A 12,074-nucleotide genomic window follows, 5' to 3' on the forward strand; every position below is an offset into this window, starting at 1 on the left:
TAATAACTCTTTTGTTAATGTTATTTTTTGTGAATTTTATAACACTTTTGAAGTGAAATTGTCAAATTTTATAATGCCTACTATTTGTCACAATAATGTAATTAGAATTGGATCAAGTCTAATGTATTTCATGTATTAACCAATATATCCAATACATGTGTCCCAAATAAAAAACAATTAAGTACAAAATACCATAATAAAAGTACTCATTATGCTTAGAATATAATGTCTAGCAAATCCAATAAAAGATAAATTATAACATTTGTCCAGTCCTTTTCTTTATTAATTGCAAGCATCCAAGTCTTGTATCATTATCTTCATCACCTAGATAACATAGAGAAAAACAATGCAATACGAAAATAAACTCACATGTTATCTTCATAACTAATAAGCATAACAGTCTAAAAAAATCTGCACAATAACTAATCTCATACCTCATAAGATGGCTAATTGTAATCCTTAAATGATGTTGGAACTCTGTGAAAGCTCATACGATCCTTATTCTTATTAATCTTTGAAAGCTTTAGTCTTTCGTGTGAAAGTCATAAGCAAATAAAGAGAAAGTTAAATATATATATATAAATCCATATATATGAAAAGAATAATAAAAAAAATAATTATGCAAAGATTTAGACCTTTATAGATAAAATATATAAATATATATAGATAGATACATGTCATTGTTAATCTTTTATTTTGTTTTGGAAAAACATGACATATAGATAGAGATACAGAATGAGGCTTAAGAGTTAATTTTAGAATAAAAAATCTATCTCTGGAATAATTAGCTATAGAATTAAAATCGAAGTCAACTAGAGAATGAAAAAGACGAGGCCAAAATCCTACACACAACATATTCTGTACCTAACATAGTATCACCAAAAAAAAAAAAAAAAAGAGAGAACATACGAATAGGTTGAATATCTCAATAAACAATTGCCTCAGGATTATGTTTGTGCACTTAATTTAGTCCCCTCCAAAATAAAGAAGGGGCAACAAGTAAGATAATTCATATATTCATGTTTGCATCAGCTAGAAAAGGTAATATAATCCTAAATAATAGAACCTACTAGCTGGTACAGAGTGAACACAGCTACAAAAGGCAACTCAATCATTGGTGTAATTCTCTAAGACATTTTTTAGGGAATCTTATGTGATTTTAAAATGAAAAAAGCATAAAAGATGACAATTAATTCAAGTCTCTAAGAAAAATTATTCCTTTACAGTTTGTAAAAATAACAATTAATAATATACATACCGAAAAGCCCCGTTGTTTGCCTGGGACAGCTAAGGAGTGTATCAACCTTAAAAATCAATTGAAATAGAGAAATAAATAATATATATGTATATATAAAGGGAAAATAAATTTAAGTCTCTAGTTGGGTGGTTTTTGGGGCCAAATTGTTGATCTATATCCACCTAGAAATTGTTGGGATGCTCACTTTGTACGAGAAACTTTTCCTTCCATTACAGATCTGTAAGCAATCAACATATCTTTCAAAATAAAGCAATCAACATATCTTTCAAAATAGTATGCACTAAAGGAAAAAGAAGATTTTTCATCATTCTTAGTTAAAAACAAATCTAGGAAATCAGTTTCACGACATTGGACCCCACACATATACAAAATATCAGTATAATATATAGTCCAACACCTTGATTTTCCAATCATCACGTTCTTTAGTCTTGGTTTCCTTCATGTAGCATCGTGATTAATTAACCATGATCAATCAATGAGTCAATATACATGACCTAATAAAAAGTATTCATTGCCAAATAAATCCTAGCCACCTTCATAAAAAGAAAGTATGCATACTTGTACTACTTTCACTTCTTGAAATATGTACTTTTTGATTTTGGCTCATGCAAGCTTCTAATCATCCACACTTGCATAGTGTCACTCATCTGCATTCAGAACTTCTGGGAAAAAATCTATATGATACATACTTTGCAGCAGAAATATATATATATATAAACACTACATAACATACCACTAAAACCATAAAAATTGAAAATTTTGTTTGATTTTTGCATTTTATAGAGATTTTCTAAGGAAATACTCTCCGCTTTGTTCTGTTTTTCCCAAATTACACACCATAATGTATCTCAACTACAATCTCCATACCAACCACTAGGCATGTAAATGATATAAATATTACCGATACAAACATCATTATCATTTAAAATAAAATAGAGATATACTCTTACACTGAATGCTATATGTTTATCTTAAATATATAAAATAAAAACAAAATAGGTACTCAAATACTGTAAATTAAATTAAAGCTTTAAATGTGAACATAATACCCTTCATTAAAATTGAAGACAAACTAAAGCAGAATGAGTACTATACAATAATTTATATCCTTAAACTTTGTATAAATATGCTTTGTCATTCTTTATAGCCTATTAATTTGAAATAGAATACCTTGCTCATTTCACTAACCCACCTAGTAAAAAAATTCTGCTTATGCTAGTAAAAAAGTTATGATCGTTACTGTCTTTGTGTGTTCCAACATAATGGCATGCATAAATTCGGTTATATGAAAGTATTAATACCTGGTATCAATGAGATGGTAATAGCAATCTCAAAACAAAACACAAATTTTTAATGTAATCAAAGTTCCTAAAAAATGTGATATGTAAAATTGATAAAAATGAGAACAAACAAAGAACTAATTTTAAACAGAGGAACATCTTGATTTTAAAATTTATAGTGATAAAAAATAGAGGAAATTTTAAATAATTTAATTCATAGAAAGGAAAGAAAAAATTCCCACAGTATAATGTGCCTATACATGATTTCAAGAGGCTTCCAACATTTTCAGGATATAATTACTGTAACGCCCTGGATAGCCAAGACCATTACACTGTGTGTTTACAAATGTGCGAGACTTGTTAATTAAGTCATTTAGTTAGAAACGTGTTATAATAACTAAAGTTGTACTAGGGTTAAAAGATTTCGGTCTCAAAAGTTTCATTTCTTATAATTAAACTTCTTTACATGGGATCCCAAAAGTAGTAAAGTTAAAAGACAGTTTACAAAATTCCGAACAAAAGTACAGCTACTAGCCACTCTAAGGGAAAAATAGACATTTAGGTTCTCCCTGTCCTGTATCACTCCTCGGCCGTGCGCGGCTGATCAGCTAACTATGTACATTCAGCCCCAAAGTTCTCCAACTCAGGACTGGTCCACTTTGCTCTTGCCTTTACCTGCACCACGTAGCACCCGTGAGCCAAGGCCCAGCAAGAAAACACAATAACAGAGCATAATCATCAAATAAACAACCAGATAACTCATACAGTATACTCATATACTCAACATTCCAGATATTCACATTAATCAAGTATTCAACATACTAAATACATCATTTCTTATCAATAATCAAATCACATATGATAATCAGGGTTAACGCCCTTAGGCTGCACCCTCTGTTATCCCACTGACTCCGGCCCGCTTAAACTAAGCTCAGTGAATATTAAGTTGTCCTCAGCTACCAGTGGCCGAGCCACGCCCTGTGCGCAAATATTGATTACGACACCCTTAGGTCGTTTATCACATGTCCCATGGCATAATACCACCTATGACATTATACAGATATAGGGAGAATTTAGTCCCAACACAATCACATAACCGGGTGCAATTTTCTTACCTTCAGATTCCAATAACTTTGTTTAGTTCAATCCTCAAGCACGATCCAGTCCGAGCCCTAGCGCAACACCTAGTCACGGCCATAAATTAATATCAACACCAAACTTCAACTCCAAAACCTAGCCTCGGGACCAATCCCAAGCCCTCGAGAAGCCCTAATTCCTCCAAATGGGGTGGTGGAATCAAACCCCGAGCCCCCAGGCAAAAGCCCTAAGAAATAACCCAAAAACCCTATTCTGGAAAATAGGGTAGTACTACAGTGCTATAAAGAGGGCGCTATAGCACTACAAACAGAACCCAAAAGCACCAGGTGTTATCCCAAAAATTTGAAAAGAATGATGTGGCAATAAAATTAACACATGGCATGAGTTAGTTGGGTGATCTGGCTTAGCAGTAGCCCAATACATCATTTAAGAAGTTGGACTGTTTGAGAGATGCATAGTCAAGTCAAATACACCCGACCGAGGAGAATATTTGGTCTAAGGAGTGCTTGGCTCAGACCCCAGTTTGAAGACCCAAGTAATTGGTTTAAATCCAAGTCCAAGGAGCTTAAAGGAGGGGTTTGGATTTTGGCTCGAGGGATAAAGGCAGGAGGTCCGATCGGACCTTAACTTGGGAGCCTCTCAAGCATTTGGCTTGGATGTGTCCGAGGTAAGAAGGCTAAGGAAGAGAAGTCCCATGCAAGCCAAGGATTGGGACTTAGATTTCAGTCAAGGGAAGGCCACATAATGTCCGATCGGACATGGTTGAAGATGCCAAAGGGAGAGATGCCTCGGACTTGTCCGAGGTGAAGTGCCAGGTAGGGTGGCTCGGACCACCTTGGTCCGAGGAGAAGGCCACAAGGTCCGAAAGGACCTTGATTGGAGGAAGTATGCTTGGACTTGTCCGAGGTGAAAAGCAAGAGAGAAGGTTGGCTCGGACCACCTTGGTCCGAGGAGAAGGCATGAGAAGGATGCCTCGGACCACTTTGGTCCAAGGAGAAGGCCATCATGTCCGATCGGACATGTCATGGAGGAGGTTGCCTCAAAGTTGTCCAAGGAAAGAAGCCAAGAGAATTGCCTCGGACTTACCCGAGATGAGGTGCCAAGGGAGTTGGCTCGGACCACCTTGGTCCGAGGAGAGCCAAGCTTGCATGTCCTTTGGGCCGAGGAGAGCCTTGCATATACCACCTTTGGTCCAAGGAAAACTTGAAGGAGTAATCAACGTGCATGTGAGACTACGTCAAAATCCCCAGAACGACTTCGACAAGAATTGGTCTAAGCACCCGGGAATCTCTCATTCCTTACTTAAATTGAGGAATTAGTTGTGTTTTAAATATTTCCTATAATATAAATATAAGATGAATAATAAAATATCCCTATCTAAAGGGGATATCAGTTGAGGATCCCAAGCCTATAAATAGAGGGTTGAGAGGATCGTAACAGGACTTTTGGCAAATTGAGAGTTAACCTGTGTTCTAGAGAGAGAAAGTGTGTTTTTCTTGAGAGAACCCCTTTTTTGTATTCTGGAATATTTGCACTGAAGAAACTCAGTTGACACTGGTTCATCTGATCTTGAGTGTAAATACAGTAATAAAATCTCTAAGTGGATTAGGCTATTACCGACCATCGGGGCTGAACCACTATAAAATCTCGTGTTATTTACTTTTTGCTGATAAACTGTCTGTTGTCGTTTGTATTCTCTTGAAGGCTTGTCGTTTTTGACGTTCTCACGTCGTTGGCTAAAATCACAGTCAACATTTTGGTGCTTTCATTGAGAGCCTGAAGAGAAGAACAGACAGTCCCTGAAGCAATATGGCGCCTAAGAACACCACCACGGCCTCCAAGAGGGCAAGCACCTCTAAGGAACATGCTAGATCAGAAGGTCCCAGCGTTCAAGATCGTGAAAATGAGCCTAGAGTCGTGCTCGAGGATGTAGCTCCAGAAGTTGAGGAGCTCCAAGAGACCATGAGCGCATTCCAGGAGGAGCTAGCTTAGTTCAATGCTAGGCAGGAGGCCTTTGCTGAGGAAATGGCCAAGCAGAGACGGGAGATGGACGCTAGGAGCGAGGAGATCCGTCGATAGAAGGAGGAGGCCGACAGGCGACATCGCGAAGCTGCAGTTGCTCTGGAGGCAGCTACGCAATTGACCCGAGCCAATGCTCAGGCTGCACCTGGGGTGGCACCCGCCCCAGAGGCAAGGACCACAGAAGCTGTTCACAAGAAAACTGATAGACCAGGCAGGGGTGGTGGTAACCCACTTGGTCATGAGGAGGAGGGAGTCCGATCACGCACTGCCTCAACCCAGAGGGGGAACTCTAAGACCCTCTCAAGGAGCCACAGATCAGAGACTTCCAGGTCAGGGAGTCATAAGTCAAGCAGTAAGAAAACACCTTCTGAGCAGGAGCACAACAGAGCCCCTCGTGGCAAAGAGACTTCCCACTTCAAAGATGGACATGGGCGTGATGAAGCTGACAGTCACCACACCAACCAGTCGAAGGAGAAGAATAATAACCGACGAGGAGGAGAGGATCAGCCAGCTCAAACAGGGAAGCCACCACGGCATCCCAACCAGCGTAATGGCAAGGAGCACGCTCAACCCAGCAGACCTTCCGAGAAGACTCGGAGTACGGTGTTCGACCAGTTGGGAAGGAACACTGCTCAGAAGGACCTGAGGGATGTCATTGATGATAGAAGGAGGACCGTCCCAGTCGAAGGGCAGGAGCCAATCCGTCCTACCAGTCGAGTAGAAATACTCGACGTTGATGTACCGGATAAAAGTGCCCGACCAGGCGGTCCCGAGAGTGCGTCCCCTGCAATGGCCCCAGGCATCCAAGCCCAGCTTGATGCTTTGACAGCGGCAGTCCAAAGTTTTTCGAAACAACCAGTTATTGATCCGGTAGACCACAAAAGTGGTAGCCCTTTTTGTGCTAGAATAAGAGCAGCCCAACCACCAAGGAAATACAAAGCACCGGTATTGCCAGTTTATACAGAAAAGGCAGACCCGGTAAGACACGTTGGAAAGTTCGAAGACCAGATGGAACTGCTTGGGGTGAGTGATGACTACCGCTGTAGGGTCTTCCCCACCACCTTGTCAGACACTGCCCAGGAGTGGTACTGGAAGTTCAAACCAGACTCTATCACCTCTTGGGAGAGTTTTCAGTAGGGGTTTTGCAGGCAGTTTATTACTGCCCGAACCCCTCCTGTTTATGCTAACCACTTGGTGGATATTAGGCAGGCAAAATATGAGTCTCTCAAGAACTACATTCAAAGGTTCATGAGAGAAGCTAATCGAGCTACCGCAGTTGGAGACAAAGGGAAAATGGTGGCAATCTCTTCCGGTATTATCTATTGGAGTCCCTTGTGGGATAGCATCCACCGCCATCCAATTTCAACTTTACAGTAGTTTTTAGACCGGGCAGATAAGTACATGAAGTTGGATGACGCTATTGAGAAAGGAGATAATGGGTTGAACAAACCAAGTGGATCAGGTGATACCCCCAAGGATGGAGGAAATGATCAAAGTGGTAGTAAGAAACGTGGGAATAATGGGTCTGACCGCCGCAATGAGAAAAAGGCTAAGTCGGGATCAAATGACAAACCAACGAAATATGAACCTTGATTCACCAACTACACCACTCTCTCGGTGACCCGAGCGGAGATATATCTGACCAGCCATCAGGAGGTCCCTTACCAGAAACCCCCACCAATTAAGAAGGAGATGAGTAAGAGGGATATGAACAAATTCTGTCGTTTCCATGGAGACTATGGGCACGACACGAATGAGTGTAATCACCTCAAGGATGAAATAGAGTTTCTCCTCCGATCGGGGAAGCTAAAGAAGTACAGAGCAGAGAAGACCCAAGGAGAGGGGAGTAGCAATAATCCTAAGTTCAAGCAGCAATGGTCCCCACCTTTGCAACCCGAACCTGTGGACTTCACACTAGATACTATATGTGGAGGGCCACATCTTCCTAGAGATAGCAACCAGGCGAGGGAGAGGTATGCTCGCACTCTTCATCATGAGTTGGGTGTGGCATCCACCTCCGAGATTATGACGGTGGAGGAGCGACCATCGAAGAACCCAAGGTATGAAAGTGAGTCCCTCACTTTCACTGAGGAAGATGCTAAACACGTGAGGTATCCTCACAGTGACCCTCTTGTTGTGACAGTCCAAATTGCTAATAAGAAGGTGAATAGATGTTTGGTCGATACAGGAAGCTCTGTAAACATCATTTATAAGTCCTCCTTTGATAAAATGAAGCTATCTATCAATGACTTGAAGCCATGCTCTCATGTCATTTATGGGTTCACTGGAGAGGGACTGTCACCAGCTGGGACAATCAAGTTACCAGTCACGACGGGGGAAGCTCCCAAGCATGAAACTGTAATGACTGAGTTTTTGATTGTTGACTGCCCATCCGCCGAAAATGTGGTTATTGGTCGACCCCTACTCACCAACTTGCATGCAGTAGTTTCAATTTGGCACCTATGCATGAAGTTCCCTGACCAACGCTGGCATAGGCTGTGTCCAAGGAGACCAAAGGGAGGCTAAGGAGTGCTATAATGCCTCGATAGCCAAGGCGAAGAAAGGTGCCAAGGAGAACAACATGATTGTGTGTGTTGAGAAAGAGGAGGTGGATGAGATGGATGTAGACCAGAGTCTTGTAGTAGTGAACAATGAAGAAGTGTTAAAGGAGTGTGGCCAGGAGAACACCCCTAGTTTGAAAGAGCAGAAGACCCCATCCGGTGATAAAGTCACCAAATAGGGCGTTGCCCAAAGCGAGGGAAGAGATTTTGATCCTCGCTTTCGGGATTATGAAAGTGATGTGGGACCGTCCGAGGAGTTGGAGGAGGTCCCTATAGATGAGAATGACCCGACGAGAGGGGTCAAGATTGGAAAGAGGTTGAAAGCTGAAGTGAGAGCACAGCTGATAGAATTCTTGCGAAGGAATCAAGATGTCTTCGCCTGGTCTCAGAAGGATATGGTGGGTATATCACCAACTGTGATCAGCCACGTGCTCAACGTGGATGAAAGATATCCAGCGGTGCAGCAGAAGAGGAGGTTGCTTGACAAGGATCGAGCAAAGGCTCTTAAGGAGGAGGTAGAGCGATTGAAGGAGAACGGGTTTATCAGAGAGACATACTACCTAGCTTGGGTTTCAAACCCAATGTTGGTGCCCAAACCCAATGGAAAGTGGAGGACTTGTGTAGATTTTACGGATCTAAACAAAGCGTGCCCGAAGGATTGCTTTCCTTTACCGAGAATAGACCAGTTGGTAGATGCAACCTCTGGTCACGATACCTTGTCCTTCATGGATGCGTATTCGGGGTACAACCAGATCAGCATGCATCCTCCTGATGAAGAGCATACCAGCTTCCGAATGGATATAGGGCTGTACTGCTATAGAGTGATGCCCTTCGGATTGAAGAATGCAGGAGCTACCTACCAGCGCTTGGTGAATGGTATGTTTCGTGACTTAATCGGCAAGAGCATGGAGGTATACGTAGACGATATGCTGGTGAAGTCAAAGGAAGCTGAGGGGCACGTGGGAGACTTAGAGGAGTGCTTTGCAATATTGAGGAAGTATAACATGAAGTTAAACCCCCTCAAGTGTTCATTTGGAGTGGGTTCTGGAAAATTCCTTGGGTTCATTGTTAACTCCCGAGGAATAGAGGCAAACCCAGAGAAGATCAAGGCTCTCATAGAGATGAAGTCTCCAACAAAAATAAAGGATGTGCAAAGCTTGACTGGGCGGATTGCAGCTCTAAGCAGGTTCGTTTCGAAATCAATGGACAAGTGCGTCCCGTTCTTTAACCTGCTTAAAGGAGGCAGGAAGTTTGAGTGGACCGCAGAGTGTGAACAAGCCTTCCAGGCGATAAAGGAGCATTTGGCCCAACCTCCTGTTCTTTCTAAGCCAGTTGATGGAGAAGACCTATTCATGTATCTAGCAGTCACGGAACACGCTGTTAGTGCTGCCTTAGTACGTGAGGAGGATAAGGTGCAGCACCCGGTATATTATGTTAGCAAGCGATTGATAGGAGCGGAGTCCCGATACCCCATGATCGAGAAGTTGGCTTACTGCTTGGTACTTGCGTCACGAAAGTTGCGGCCGTACTTCCAGGCACACCCCATCAAGGTCCTTACTGACCAGCCTCTTCGCCAAGTTTTACAGAAGCCGGAGTCGTCTGGTCGGCTACTTAAATGGGCGGTTGAGCTAGGCCAATTTGAAATCAAGCACCAACCGAGGACTGCTATTAAAGGTCAAGCTTTAGTAGATTTCATCGTTGAATGTACCGGAATCACTGAGGCCTCCGACGAGCAAGAAGGTGTTACTGGGCAGAAAGAAGGAATTCCTACTTGGCAACTTTTTGTTGGTGGGTCGTCAAATGAGCACCACTCAGGAGCTGGGATAATATTAGTCACACCAAAGAAGCACCGAATTCATTGTGCACTAAGATTCAGATTTAATGCTTCTAACAATGAGGCGGAGTATGAGGCTCTCTTGGCAGGCTTGCGACTGGCAAGAGATGTACGTGCCCGGTTGGTGGAGATAAATAGTGATTCCCAATTGGTGGTCTATCAAGTATTGGGGGAATACCAGGCAAGGGGCCTACGCATGGTGGCATACTTAAAAAAAACCAAAGATTTGCTAACCCAGTTCGAGGAGTATACCATCAAGCTAGTACCACGGGAGCAGAATACCAATGCAGACGCTCTAGCAAAGCTTGCTAGTGCAAAAGATGCTGAAACTCTGAATATAGTTCCGGTAGAGTACTTGGCGGAGCCAAGCATTGATAAATAAGAGGCCATGCCGATTACAATAGCCGACACCTGGATGACTCCCATCATTGCTTACCTTGAGCAAGGGAGCCTCCTAGATGGTCGTAATGAAGCAAGGAAGATTATGAGGCAAGCTGCTAGATACACCATGGTGGATGGGGTGTTATATAGGAGAGGATACTCCTTACCTCTACTCAGGTGCATAACGCCCGACCAATCAAAGAACTTATTAGCTGAGGTGAATGAGGGATTTTGTGGAGATCATGCTGGGGGGCAGAGTCTATCTAAAAAGATCTTGAGGCAAGGCTTTTTCTGGCCTACCATGAACGAGGACTCTATGGAATACGTAAGGAGGTGCGACAAATGCCAAAGATTTTCTAAAGTGCCCAGAGCGCCCCCAAATGTTTTGAAGCAAATGCAAAGTTCGTGGCCTTTTGCGGTGTGGGGCATTGATCTGATCGGGAAGTTGCCCAAGGGAAAAGGAGGAGTGCAGTTTGCGGTGGTCGCGGTAGATTATTTTACTAAGTGGACTGAGGCCGAGCCATTAGCCACGATCACACCGAAGAAAGTATTAGAATTTGTGGTTAAAAACATAATATGTCGCTATGGTCTACCTAAGAAGATAGTGTCTGACAATGGCACCCAGTTTGACAGCGACATATTTACCAATTTTTGCACTCGGCATGGCATAACCAAAAGTTTCTCCTCGGTAGTCCATCCTCAAGCCAATGGGCAGGTTGAAGCGGTGAACAAAACATTGAAGGACACTCTAAAGAAGCGCCTGGAGTAAGCTAAGGGTGCTTGGGCAGAAGAGTTACCAGAGGTCCTTTGGTCATATAGGACTACTGCTCGGACGGCCACTGGTCATACCCCATTCTCTTTAGCGTATGGGTATGAGGCCATGTTACCTGTGGAGATAGACCCACCATCTCATAGAAGGACAATGTACAACCAAGAGGAGAACCATCAGTTGTTAGCAGAATCATTGGACTTCCTCGAGGAAAGAAGAGAGGAGGAAAACCTCAGGGTAGCTGCTCATCAGCAAAAAGTGGCACGCTACTTCAATTCCAGGGTGCGAGATCGAAAGTTCCAGGTCGGAGATTTGGTCCTAAGAAAGGTGTTTGTTAGAGACCCAGCAGCTGGTGTGCTAGGACCAAACTGGGAAGGACTGTATCAAATTGAGCAAGTCTTACCACCCGGCACCTATAAGCTTGCTCGGTTGAATGGAGAGCTGATCAGGAACTACTGGAACGACGAGCACTTGAGAAAATATTATCAATAAATACTGCTTGCAGAGTAGTAGCTTTGTATCAAGTGCTTAACTTGTTATTTAAGTTTTTTGTTTGTGAACTGGTTATTTGCTACCCAGTCACATTATTTTGAACAATGTTATTTTGTTTGGAACTCGTTGTTAGACACGTTTTGTCACTTATTATTACGAGTAATAAAAGAGACCGCGCGCAGCGTGGTCGAATCTTGCTACAAATTTTGCATATGTGTTGATTATTTTTGCTTGGCAGTGTTCAACTGTCATAATAATTTAAACAAAACAGGTCTTCTAAAATCTAAGTGTAAATGTATACCAGACAGTGTTCAACTGGTCAGTATCATGATATGAAGGACCAACGTTTAAATAAGGTTTTTGTAGTGCTCAACTATTG

Source organism: Humulus lupulus, chromosome 2 (genome assembly GCF_963169125.1).
Source record: "Humulus lupulus chromosome 2, drHumLupu1.1, whole genome shotgun sequence".
Lineage (NCBI taxonomy): Eukaryota > Viridiplantae > Streptophyta > Magnoliopsida > Rosales > Cannabaceae > Humulus > Humulus lupulus.